The sequence below is a fragment of the Heteronotia binoei genome, chromosome 10 (assembly GCF_032191835.1).
Source record: "Heteronotia binoei isolate CCM8104 ecotype False Entrance Well chromosome 10, APGP_CSIRO_Hbin_v1, whole genome shotgun sequence".
In the NCBI taxonomy this organism is placed as follows: Eukaryota; Metazoa; Chordata; class Lepidosauria; order Squamata; family Gekkonidae; genus Heteronotia; species Heteronotia binoei.
In genome coordinates this window covers 55905494-55919236 of record NC_083232.1, presented here as the reverse complement: position 1 = coordinate 55919236, position 13743 = coordinate 55905494, and the positions used below count along the sequence as shown (strand labels likewise).

Here is a 13743-nt window from a genome sequence, read left to right as displayed (position 1 = left end):
GCTGTGATGCAGAAGGAAGCAAAAGAGAGAGAAGGAAGTAGATGAGTTGCTCGTGGGCCTGCTAGGAGACCTTCGGGGGCCTGATCCAGCTCTTGAACCCCATGTTTGACACCCCTGCTATTGATGATATCAGTGGGCTGCAAATGTAATTTCACCATCCAAATGCATCTTATTCTAAACAGAACAATAACATATACTCTGTTGTGAAGGTCCACCCTGGAAATATTCTTTTACAGGAACCTATGAACATAAGAGCAGCCATGGGGAGAGCCATTTTCCCAGACCAAGGGTCAATCTATTCCAGCATCCCATTTCCAGCAGCTGTTGCCAGTTAGATGCAATTGGGAAGCCCACAAACAGGGCCCACAGAAACAGGGCTCACCTGCTGACCCCCAGCATCTGACAATCACAGACATTGCGCCTCTGAGCCCTGAGGTCCTATTTGGATAGCATGGCTAATAGCCAGTGATAGACCTAGTTTCCATAAATTCGTCCAACCTCCTTTTTGAAATCTACTTAAGAAACATATAATAGCTAGAGGTAGTCTCAATGATTCTGGGGCCTTGGACAAAACTCAAGTATGGGGCCACAGAATCACTGGCCTGGGGATCAGGGGAGCAAGATGTGCCCCATGGCCCACCCCCACTAGCTCATTGGGGCCCCGACAAGTAACACAAGATGGGTGAGAAAAATGCACTGTTAGTGCTGTAATGCACCCATACTCATTTTGAAGGATGTCCTACAGCCTCTCTGGTGCTCCAAACTTTCTCCAAGTTGTCACCCAAAACATGTAAGGGCAGGCACACATGTGATTACAGAGCATTTCCCCCACCCATCTCCCACTTCCTGGTGCCAAAGAAGCTGGGCAGGTAGGGAGCCTCCCAGTATGCCCCCCCCCGAGTGCAGGGCCTAAAACTGTTTCTGCTTATGGCAGTGATTTCCATAAGTCAGCTACCCATTGCTGACTACTCCCCCAATATTTGTAAGAGAGACACTGTACCTCTGAACCCACAGCCCCATTTGGCAATTGTAGCTAATTGCCAATGATCACCAGTCCTCATCAATCTGTCCCATTCTCTTTTGAATTCACCTAAGCCAGTGGCCATCACTAAATCTCATGAGAATGAGTTCTACATGTCAACTACCCACTGTGTGAAATAGTAATGTTATCTGTCTTAAATCCCCTGCCAATTGGTTTCCTAGGGTGACCCCAGATTCTAGTATTATAGGAGAGGGAGAAAAGTTTCTTTTGAACCACTTTCTTTACATCATGCATGATTTTCTAGAGCTACATCTTTTTGTCCCTCAAGCACCCTTTGTTGTGAATGGAAAACCCAGATGCTTTAGGTCTTGCCTCACAGGATAAGCATTCCAACCCTGTGATCATTTGTGTTGCCCTTTTCTGAACTTTTTGTAGCTCTGTTTAGAAGTATTGATTTCCCAATTCTATTCCATGCTGTATTTAGAGACTTGGGTCAGTGATGCAGTGTATCACTTTCCAAGATAAACCAGTATATGCAAGCAGGAGCACGTTTGGATGTGCTGAGATGCTAAGTGCATTTTCCCCCTCTCATCTGTAAAAATTAGTCAGATCACTGTGCCATATAAATGGAATCTTCAAACATGTGACAGACTCCTCAAAGAGCTGCACTTCTAATGGAGACATTGCCACCTCTTTAGAAAAAGACCCATGAATGAAGTCCAACAATAGTTCCTGCTGTGATTGGTGGGGAAAGATGTATATCCTGGTTCTGTAAATGGAGTCTCTGTGTTGTCTTGTGACTTCCTTTTCCTCAGCTGGTTGCCGATCATAATGATCACTGCCATTTGGACAGGAATAATTAATGGGCTAAATGTAGGTTAGTGGCTTCTGAGCCGCCAAGGGCAAAAAAGCCTGTCCATTTCAACCTTAGCCTAACCCACTGAGGCACTTAACTTCCTGAGTCAATACTGATCCGTAATGCTAACAAAAGACTCCCATTGATCATTGCCCTCTGGTAATTACTGCCAGTATGAGGTTGTCCCTCACAACCAGTTGACATCTTTTGACAATTTAAATATAGCCATTTTTTTAAAAAAAGAAGGCTCTTGAAAGAAGTGGGCTTATAGATCTCTAATAATAAAATAGCCTGGGAACGTAAAGACAAATAGGATTTTCCAGCAGGGTACCCAAGGAATTTCAAGTCATGACATTTGTAATCATATGGCAGACTCCTGGTCAGCTACAAAGCAATTACCCACCAGATTGACTTTAATGGTGATGTTTTCCTGCAAAACAAGGCCATCTTAAAATAGAATTTTTGAAAATGCCATGCTTATGCATAGGATGCTATTGGAGCTGGCCTTTTTGGGAGGCTGTGCAAAAACAAAAAACTTTTCAAGCATCCACAAGCCAACATCTGCCCACTTAAGGGTGTCTCAGCTTGGTTTTTGCATCTGTTAGGTAAGTGTGTAGCAAAAGGGTGGAAAGATTTAGTGAGTCTTTGCAGAGTTGCCAACAACCTGGAGAATTTTTTTTGTCCCTTTAAGAGGAGATTAAAGGGATGTTATTTCCCAGGTGATGTTATTTACCTCCATGCCATGGAAAGCTTCAACTGCTCATTCCCGCACATTAAGCCTCTATTAAAGGAGCAGGACATTTTCCCTCCAGGTTGTTGGCAACCCTATGTCTTGCTTCATAGTATTATCTTTAAAATTCACCAAAGATTTTTTTTAAGTTGTAAACTTAAAACAGGTAACTGTGAATGTAATAAACTCACTGTTAATCCCAGAACTCTCTCAGAAAGTTGGGATGCAGCTACCTATGGAATGTGCACTTGGGTTGCTTCCATACAGAGGATACATTCTGGTCTCTATCTCTAATACAAACTAGGACTTTTTTCAAAGGATCCACACAATGGGCTTTTGTGCACAAGGGCCCATGGCCTGTGTTTTTTTTAGCTGTTGATGTGTTAGCAGCTGAATTGCATAGAGCTTCCACACATTTTCCCTCCCTGCAGTTTTTTAGCCGCCATGTTGGTGTATTTTCTCAGTTTATTTGCTCACAGTTGGGTTTCCTGAGTGGTGGTGCTGTTGTTACCAGTAGTGGCACAGCACTTTTTTTTTTTGCTGCCAAATTGCAGCCAATTTGTAGCAACCCAGTAGAGCTTTCAAGGCAAGAGACATTCAGAGATAGTTTGCCATTGCCTGCCTCTGCATAGTGACTCTGCTATTCCTAGGTGTTCTCCATCCAAATACTGATCAGGGCCAACTCTGCTTAGTTTCTGAGATCTGATGAGATCAGGCTAGCCTGGGTAGGCTTCCCAACCCCCCCGGCCCTGCTGGGGGACCCCTGGATTAGCAGCCTTTTCCCCCGATCTCCAAAAACGTGGAAGCGGGAGGGGTAGGGGGGAAAACGGCGTGGCCTCCCTTCGCGAGGTGCATGCTGGGACTCGTAGTCCTTGCATCCTCTCCGGCTGCTACAGGTGTCTCCTCAGGGAGTCTGGCCGGTGGAGGGGGTGGAGCTCCGCTCCCAGAGGACCATGTGCATTTCTACCTCCGGAGGCTTCAGTTGCTGATTGAAAGACTTCCTCTTGGGATGGGGTGTCTGTATTACTTTGAAAAAGTTGGCAGCAACTCGTGAGTAGAGAGGCCAATCACCCTTCAGTGTTGCCAGAAATGGGGGGGGGGGAAGTCTGCTGAGTACTTCATTATTCTCTATGTGGAGATCGATTCTCATAGGGTATAATGGGGAATTGATCTGGAGGTTTTGGGGGCTCTGGGGGTGCTGTTTTTTGAGGTAGAGGCACCAAATTTTCAGTACAGTATCTAGTGACTCTCTCCAAAGTATCTGCCAAGTTTCAAAACAATTGGACCATGGGGTCCAATTCTATGAGTCCCAAAAGAAGGTGCCCCTATCCTTCATTATTTCCTATGGAAGGAAGACATTTAAAAAGGTGTTCAGTCCCTTTAAATGTGATGGCCAGAACTCCCTTGGAGTTCAATTATGCTTGTCACACCTTTGTTCCTGGCTCTGCCCCAGTGTCTCCTGGCTCCACCCCCAAAGTCTCCTGGCTCCACCCTCAAAGTTCCCAGATATTTCTTGAATAGGATTTGGCAACCCTAAGCCTGGGCTATCTAGGTCTGGGCTGGCACAGCACTACCCGCTACTAGAAGAGGGACTGGGAGGTCCTACTTCCCCCTCCCTGCACATGCATGAGAATCATCATATTGTTTTTGTGCAGAAGTACCCTCGACCCTGAGATTCACCCCAATATTTGGTTGTTTGGGATAGGGTTGCCAATCTCCAGTTGAGGGCTGGGGATCCCTTGGTTTGTAGGCCTCCTCCTGCTTTAGGGTTATCAGAAAGTGTGGGGGGGTGTTTGCTGGGCATTCCATTATACCCTATGGAGAATTGATCCATGGGTATCTGGGGCTGTAGGGATGTCTATGCAAGGGGAGAAAATTCCTTCTTTCCCAGAGGGAGAAGGATGTGAGTGGGCATATCAAGAGAGGCAAGTACAAAGGCAAAGAGCAAAACAAAACAAAAAACTAGCAAATTTATGCCCCAACCACTGATGCAGAAGAGGCTGAAGTGGACCAGTTCTATGAAGATCTACAACAAATTTGCCAGGATAGGAGATTAAAAAATCCTTATTACCAAGGCAGGGGAGAGAAAGCACAGGGTGGGATTCTCCCACATATATGGTCCAGTCAACATAAAGTGGGTGGGGAGTGGAAGGAACCAACAAAAGCACAGGAAACATTTAGGTTTTCCAGGTGCCTCTCCTTGGCCACTGGCAGGGAATGAGGCAGAGGGTTGCCAGATCTATGTAGGATTACTCCTGGAGATTTGGAGATGGAGCCTGGGGAGGACAGGGGCCTCATCGGCATATAATGCTATAGAGACATCCAAAACATCCATTTGTTCCAGGGAAGCTGATCTCTTTATTCTGGAGATGAACTGTAATTCTAGCTCTTACCTGGAGGCTGGCATCCCTAGATTATCTACAAATACAAATGAGACTCAAAATCAGATTTGGGGGGGGGGGGATCAGGTGAAAGACCAGAAAAAGAACCAGGGGGGGAAATACCAGGAAACAGGCAAGGGGAAAACTAATGGCCAAAGTAGACTTGCCAGGTCTGTGTTGGGAAATACCTGGAGACTTTGGGGGTGGAGCTGGGAGGGGAGGGGCCTCAAGCAGGGTACACCCTTCGAATCAGCCATTTTATCCAGGAGAGCTGATCTCTGCCAGCTGGAGATTGGTTGCAAACTGGGAGATCCCCAGGCCCCACATGGAGGCTGGCAACTCTAGGCTGAAAGGAACATGTAGAAGCCAGGGGATAAATGGAAGCTGTTAAATAGTAAGTCCAGACAGCTCTCATCTCAACACAACTCATTTATTAATAAGAACAGTCACAAAACAATCAGACACAGCAGCAAACTATATACAATTAGGAAAGTTTCAACCATGTCCTTCTGGCAGGCACCAGCCAATCCTTTTCAGCTCTTCAGGATCCTTCATTTGCACTTCCTGGATAAATGCCTCCCATCCTAATTGGCTGACTCCAAGAGAACTGCCAATCGAAATGCAGGCATCAGGATCCTGGAGAGTTATGGGCGCCTCAAGCTCAAACAAATATTCAATTAACACTAATACATAACAGAAGCAGTTTGGGTCCAGAATCAGTGCAATAATGCCAATCCCACCAGCAATTGGAGGGCTTTTAAAATTCCTGATTTTTTTTAAAATCAAAGCCAGAAAAATCCCTCCAATGGTTGGGGTAAGTTGGGGTGGCGGTTGCTATAGTGATGTCTGTTGACGCTGCAAATACCTCTTGAATGCACACAGGGAAAGGGAATGTTAGAAGAACTCTAAACATTCGCTACAGCAAAATACTAGAAAGAACCTGAAAATGCTTAGTCTCAATAAGAACAGAGCTAACACTAGCAAAGTGATAACTTGATGTGTATGTGTGTGTGTGCTTGTTTGGAATAAAGAATGATATTTCCAAACCATCAGCCTAGTAATTTGATGGGAGGTGGGGGGGGGGGTGGCACTCTAGGCAAAAGGGCCTCTCAGCAAACTTTCCTCTTGCATGATTTGTTTAACAGGGATGATTGGAAAAACAACGCTTTCAGTTTCATCTTTCATACCTCTCCCTCAGAGCCTGAACTCTACTTGAACTCTGAATTGAATTGTCACGTACCACAGAAATGTATGAATGAATTGCTTGGTCTTCTAAGCAACGGCAACAAATGGAGGTTTTGGGGTTCAATAGTTTTAAAATGAATACATCCACATGATCTTTCTTGTCCCCTGCCCTCTGATGCTGCTTCCTTTGGCTCCTCAGCTTCCCTCACCACTCTTCTATTAGCACCTCAATCATGTTGCATGGATTACTGGATAACAATCCTTGCCTGTACCTTTGTAGCTACCTTGCTGGCCCATAATTCTTACAGAACACCATGGAGATGTGCAGCCTGATCTTATCCATGGCTAGGTATCCTTAAATCCTCAGAAGATGATGATGATATTGGATTTATACCCTGCCCTATACTTTGAATCTCAGAGCAGTCACAATCTCCTTTACTCCCTCCCCCCCAACAGACAATCTGTGAGATGGGTAGGACTGAGAGAGCTCTTACAGCAGCTGTCCTTTCAAGGGCAACTCCTACGAGAGCTATGGCTGACCCAAGGACATTCTAGCAGCTGCAAGTGGAGAAGTGGGGAATCAAACCCGGTTCTCCCAGATAAGAGTCTGCACACTTAACCACTACACTAAACTGGCTCTGGATTGTCATCTGTGTCAAGCATCGGTATTTCGAATAACCAAGCACTTGTTTAAGACTCGTTTTATTTGATAATCCGGTGCTCTTCCAAGGTCCGATACCTTAGAAGTGATACAAAGTTTCACACGGTACAGATTCTTAAAGGCTACTTCAAAAGCAATAGAATAGATAGCTTCAAACCATAACATACAGATGTGAATTGCAACAGATGTTCCACTATTATGTGGTTACAACTTCTCCCTGTTCCCAGGCATTCCTGTCTTTCTGATAAGATGTGTGAATGGAAACAGTTTGGGGGAGGCGCCTTTCTTCTATCATCAAAGTTATTGCATATTCTAAATCTTCTACCCAGGGGTGAGAAAGAAAAGAGAGAAAGGAAGAAAAGGGGGTGGGGTAACCAATGCAACTATGAGAGAGAAGAATTTTAAGGCAAAGAGGAAGTGGCTTCCAATACCTCTGTTGATTTAATACACAGAAATATCATGCTTGACAATCTGTATACATACATTTATTTACTTTACTGATAGTCCACCATTCTCTCCACTGGGGATCCAAAGCAGCTTACATTGTTCTCCTTTCCTTGTTACAATAATGCCATGAGATAGGTTAAGCTGAGAGCATGTGACTGGCTCAAAGTCACCCTATGTTGTGGGACATCGCAGAGTGGGGATTTGAACCTCCTAGTCCAACACCTGAGCCATTGCACCATGCTGGCACTCTTGACAAAGGACAGACTGGATGAATGATAGTGTTGGGCAGCTCATTATTATTATTATTATTATTATTATTATTATTATTATTATTATTATTATTATTATTATTATTATTATTATTATTATTATTAAAACTGGTTATGTAAGTACTCTGTCAGGTATAGAAGCAGCTACAAAGTGGATTGAACAGAGTCACACTGAGTGCCAGGTGGTAGCCTTGACGCAGCCACTCATTTTCACTTGCTTAACAACAATCCTGCAGATATGTTTTAGGAGTAAGTCCTATTATATATTCATTAGGAATTCCTGCCAGATAAATAGGGCTGCCAAGTCCAATTTAAGAAATATCTGGGGACTTTGGGGGTGGAGCCAGGAGACTTTGGGGGTGGAGCCAGGAGACACTGGGGCGGAGCCAAGATCAAGGCTGTGACAAGCATCATGAACTCCAAAGGGAGTTCTGGCCCTCACATTTAAAGGGACCACACACCTTTTCAATGCCTTCCTCCCATAGGAAATAATGAAGGATGGGTCACCTTCTTTTGGGGCTCATAGAATTGGATCCCCTAGTCCAATCTTTTTGAAACTTGGGGGGTATTTTGGGGAGAGGCACTAGATGCTATACTGAACATTTGGTGCTTCTACCTCAAAAAACAGCCCCCCCAGAGCCCCAGATACCCGCGGATGAATTCTCCATTATTTCCTATGGGAATACATCTCCATAGGGAATAATAAAGTTCCCAGCAGACATTCCCCTCCCCTCCCCCCCGCTTTCTGATGACCCTGAAGTGGGGGGAGGGCCTCCAAACCAGGGGATCCCCTGCCCCCACCTGGGGATTGGCAACCCTACAGTGGGAGGAGGAGGAGGAGGGCCCAGACCCCCCTCGGGCGACCCCTACCCCCCCGGGCAGGGCAAGGAGGGGATACCTTGCTCGCTGGGGATGTCATAGTCTTCTTCCAAGATGAGCTGGTCCCCGATCCAGATGGCGGCGGCGGCAGGACCAGCCATGGCAGCAGCCCGCCCACCAGCGACTCCCCCCTCACCCCAAGTGGACCCAGGGGGCAGGCAAGGAGCCACCCCCCCCTCCCTGGAAGCCGCGCTCACACCCCCCAGGAGGCCAAGCCAGCAGCTGCCGGGTGGCGGGCGAGCGAGCCTCTGCTTGGCGTTGCCCCGGAGACCGAGCAGGAAGGGGAGGCACTTCCGCACGCAGCCTGGAGCGGCCCTCTCGCTTTTCCTCCCCCCCTCCCAGGAGGCCGCGCCAGAAGGTGGCGGGCGGGCAGCTAAGGCATCTGACTTGGGTTGCCCAAGTAAGAAGAGGAGGAGGCACTTCCCAGCGCAGCCTAGAGAGGCACACTCTCTCTCCCACCCCACCCCCCCGCCACGCTCCTGGCCCGCCCCCCCCACTCCGCCTCAGAGGCGGAGTGGGCGATGCTGCTGCGCCGCCGCCCCGTCCCCACCCCATCCCAGAAGCGGAGAAGGGGCAGCTCGCCGCGCTCCTTCGCGCAGTTTCTTCCCCCGCTTCTGTTTTTGGGGGGAGCGGGGGAAGAGGCTGGAAAACCTGGGGTCCCCCGCTAGAGCGGGAGGATTGGGACCCCTACAGATAAATATGCAGAGAAATTCAGATTAAGGGATGTGCCTCAGTCAGTTTTAAGTACAGGAGGAAGAAGGCTTGGCATTGTGCATTAGAGAATTCTGAGGCCTTGCTGTGGAGCCATTTGCCAATGTGGACAAATAATTAATGAATAGGCCTCAGATTCAGCAGGAGCTCATAGGAGCTCAGCTCCTGAAACTTTCTGATAGTTCCCCCTCCTCCTCCCCACCTATCTTGTCCATTGAATAGTAGGTGCAGCTGCATAACAATTCCTGGATTGGGAGAGTGGCCAGCCAGCCAGCCACCAGGGGCTTTGCCTAGAGAACCCCTGGAGAAGCCCACACCACCCTTTCTCCACTTCTTATGTGATTTTGGGTGGTGGGTGGCTTCCCGGCCTTTTGACTGGGGGTGGGGGCGGTGGTCCAAGAGAGCCCAAGGTGAGCAAGGCCTGCTTGGGCTGGCTACAGGGCTGGATTAACAATTAGGCCAAGTAGGCACTGCCGTATGGGCCCCCATACCTTTAGAGGCCCAGAGCCAGCTTTCCCCCCTGCTTGCAGCCCTCCCAGCCTGCACTCCCAGCCAGTAACTGAGCCCCTCTTTGCTCAGCTTGCCTGGTGCAGCTGCTGCTAGTGTCATCGTCAAGTTTGTCTCTCTTTACCTCTCCCCTGCAGCTTTGTCAAAGGGACTTTTAGAAGGTGCCTGCAGGCTGCAGCAAGGATCGCAGCTGGCGGAGCAGCTGCTCCAACTCTGAGATAATTTGCAAGCAGGCCCCTGAGATTTTGACTGCCTATGGGCTTCCATAGGATTTAATCTGGCTCTGGCTGTCTAGATCTCTAGCCAGCCCAAGCAGGCCTCGCTCGCCCAGGGCTCTCCATTCTTGCATCGGGTTGCTTTGGGCTGGAGGGGAGCGGCACATGCTAATGTGTTATGCTAATGACTTCTGTCACTTTTTTTTTTTTTTTAGCAAAATGATCCCTGGTAATGAACATTACCTGAAGTAAGTGTGAACCAGCAAGAGAAGAGAAATTATTTGTATCCTGGACCAATGGGGACTGCAATGGCTTGATAACATTCAGATAAGAGAATCACTTTAAATTGGGAAATTAGTGGGAGGAAGGGGTCTTGTAGGTCAGAAACTTAACAAAGAACTAAGGAAGTCTGTTGCTGGGTGTATAAGGCCAGCAATTTTACTGGCTTTCTAGTATTTAATAGAAGACTTAGATTTCACAGGGAATGAAATTGATGTGCTTAGACTGGAGTAATGCTGTGTAGGATTACACTGTTAATCTCACAATTGAATTTGTACTGATAAATTATAAAACTTCCTGATCTCCAGCAAATATACCAACAGTTGCTCTCTGGAAAGAGTGTGGGGAGGAAAGAGGAGGAAAACTATAGCATTTTCTTCTTGGTTTCAGATTTCTGCACTCCTAACCTTATTACACTGCTTATTATCCCATCCTGTTGCCTGCATTGATTTTAGATTGTGTAATCCATTTTGAGTCTTAGTGAGAAAGGCAGATCACAAATAATGTAAAGAAAACCAATAAAAAATGTTCATACAGCTAAGTTTACACACCTGCAAAAAAGTCTCTCTCTCTACTGAATCTGAAAATGATCTTTTATAGATGCAGGAAAGAGGAGAAAAAAAACCCCTGGAGACCTTAGTGCAGGTAGATGGTGGTCAAGGAGGAGGAAAATGATGTTGTGAACTGTTTTGGGCTGCCCTTAGGAAGGAAGGTGGACTAAGTTAAGTGCTAAAAGAAATCCCCCTTGCCCCCAACAGTTTCCCTTCTCAAAAAGGATATATTGCAGGTGGAGAAGGTGCTAAAAAGGGCAATTAAAGTAATCATGTGCTTGGAGCATCTTTACCAAGGCTTTTTTTTTTTAGCAGGAACGTACAGGAACGCAGTTCTGGCTGGCTTGGTGTCAGAGTGTGTGGTCTAATATGCAAATGAAACCTTGCTGAGCTTTTTCTACAAAAAAAGCCCTGATCTTTACTATAAGGAAAGGTTAAAGCATTATGGAGCTTAGATTTTAAAAAAGGTGATTGAAGTGGTATGAGAAAAATATGAAAAAGACCTCCCAAATTATGCCATGTGAAGAAAGTAGGTGCAGAGAACATTTTCTTCCTTTCCTACAGTACTAGAATTCTGTTAGAGGGCTCACCCAGTGAAACCAACGGAAAAGGACAGGAGAAAAGAGCTTCCTTACAGAATATGCAATTAATTTAAGACATTAATTACCAAAAAATGAAGTGGTTGGTGGCCACTAGCTTAGTGGCTTTAAAAGTGGGCTTGACAAATTCATGGAGTGTAGAGAACAGCCTTAGGATAATCTTGCATTGGGTCAGTTTTGGACATGTAGTGATATTTCCGGTTTTCACACAGAAGTAAGTGGGTCTAGTCTGCTGAAAAGTGAATCATTTTGGAACATCAGCTGCTGTTCCTGGAGTAAAGCTTCCTCCCTTTCCCCATACCAAGAAATTCCAAAATTCACTTTGGTGTTCTAACTATGCTCTGTTGCACATGTGTGCTAGTCATATGATTTTTATTCCATTGTGGTTTCATTTCTCACATAAGATGAGATGGAACTGAATGCTTTCTCCTGAAATGCACTGTTGTTGTCAACCCTTCCTGGTAATAAATTAGACTATAGCTGTTGTGTGCTGTTCTTTGAAACACTGAGAGTCAACTGGAGGCACATCTGGTATGCAGAACATCTCTCCAGAGGCATCTTTCTCTTAGGTCTACACCATCAACTCTTCAAGCAGACCCATTTGTTTAGCACTTGAAAGTAACAGTCTTTGATTTTATACACACGTAAATGTTAGCTGATACAGCTGAAGTAGGGTAGCATGTTTTAAACAGTATATTAATCACTTAAAACTTTAGCTGCTTGGTGGCTTTGTTGATTGATCAAGCCAATTTTTGCCTAGCTCTCTTGTTAACTTTTTGGAAGTTATTTTTGACCTGGTGTTTTGTGCAAAAGAACACAGTAAAGATGAGCTTTTCTTCCAACAGTGAAACACTTCTATTAAATAGTGATTCCTGTGACTATTTTTCAAAGGCATGTCTACTAGTGTTTAGGTAATATGTATATCGATTTATTTTGTTTAAAAGATTTTTAATTGAAAACACCTTTAAAAATTAATGTCAAAAACTCCTTAATATATACATTGAGGTATTCCAAGAATTTTGCATTTGTTATGTTATCAAACATCTTAGAAATGGATGAACAGTTTAAGAAATGAAGTATGAGAAATTCATGTCTGTTATTTGCCATGGGCGTATCAATGAAATTATTTATAAGTAGTACATCTGTTGCTTAATTTTCATTCTACAGCTTTGCATTATTTGTGTCTGGAGACTATATAGGCTACAGATGTTCAGTCTGCATAGGATAGGGCTTGGTACATTGTGGGTACAGTGGAAACATAAGGGATGTAGTGAGGATTATGTAGGTACAGCAATCTTGAGAATCAGTTTTTGTGCTTTTCAAATTTTATTTATTTTTTTGCAATTTATATCCCATCCTTCCTCACAGGTAGTCAGGTAGTCAAGTAGATAGATTAGAAAAGTAATTTATAAAATAGTAATAGTAATTATATAAAAGTGGATAGACTATAAAATGGCAAATAGATTATAAAGCTTTGGAGCAGCTGCTTAAAGGAAGCAGGCAATGTCCAAGGGAAGTGTATTAAGCAAGTGTGGTATGTGTGTATATTTCTGGTGGTATGTGTGTATATGTGTGTGTATGGCTGGCATAATGCCATTGAAAATGGCATGGTTACAGTTCACCTCTTTTTGTTGGAATACATTTGAACCATGAATTTCCTCCCATGTACCAGGTCCAGGATGATATGATGAAAGTGCTTGTGGGTGGTGTTTGATTTGTGAAAGGATATTTCACACATCCTGTTTCAGATGCAATCATCAAGTGAGAAACAACACACATGAGAAACTTGCCCTGCATCACAGGTACAATACAATCAATGCTCATGTATGTATTCCTGAACAGAAACCTAGCTTTTGCACAGTTCTTTAAAAAACAAAAAAACCCAGGACTTCTCCCACTGTTTTTTTTGTTCTACTTTGTAGGCAAGAATGATCAAGAAAGAATGCAAACTGACTTTCAAGACTGAGGGCACAAATGCATTTATCATCCCTGTTTGCAGGAGAGATGTTGAAGAGCTTTGAGACTGGCACCAGGTGGTTTATGTCCTGGTGACTCACATTCTGTGTGCTGCAATTGCTCAGATGATGTATTAAAGTTGTATAATACTGTTGAATCAGTACATACAAAACATATATATTAACGTCTGCTGGTGTAATGTCTTGCCAATGCACTCATGAAAACCTGATCTCTGTTGGGGAATAGCACTGTGAATTAAAAGCCAAGTGTTAGCCTGAAGCATTACCAAATAATGTTTTTCTTTAGTTTATTACTTAAAATATTTATATCCCATCTTTTCTCATGGCTCTAGATGGCTTACAAACTCAAATTTTAAAAGTATAATAACCCCCTGAATACTCCACCTCAATGCCAGCAGCCCATACCCCATTACAACCCCTGGCAAATAAAAGACTTGTAGTACCTCCTAAATACCTCTGGAATTTGTGCCCCCCTCACTTCCTCTTGAAGTCCATAGAGTGGGAGCTATAATGGG

General features: G+C 44.8%; 1 long non-coding RNA gene across 1 annotated transcript; it reads left to right on the top strand.

The window, feature by feature from the left end:
• The first annotated feature begins 9890 nt into the window (after positions 1–9890).
• Positions 9891–13487, top strand: LOC132578157 (uncharacterized). The gene is made up of 3 exons (XR_009555871.1): positions 9891–10071; positions 12925–13054; positions 13175–13487. It is a non-coding gene; the product is annotated as an uncharacterized LOC132578157 (long non-coding RNA).
• Positions 13488–13743: the final 256 nt, after the last annotated feature.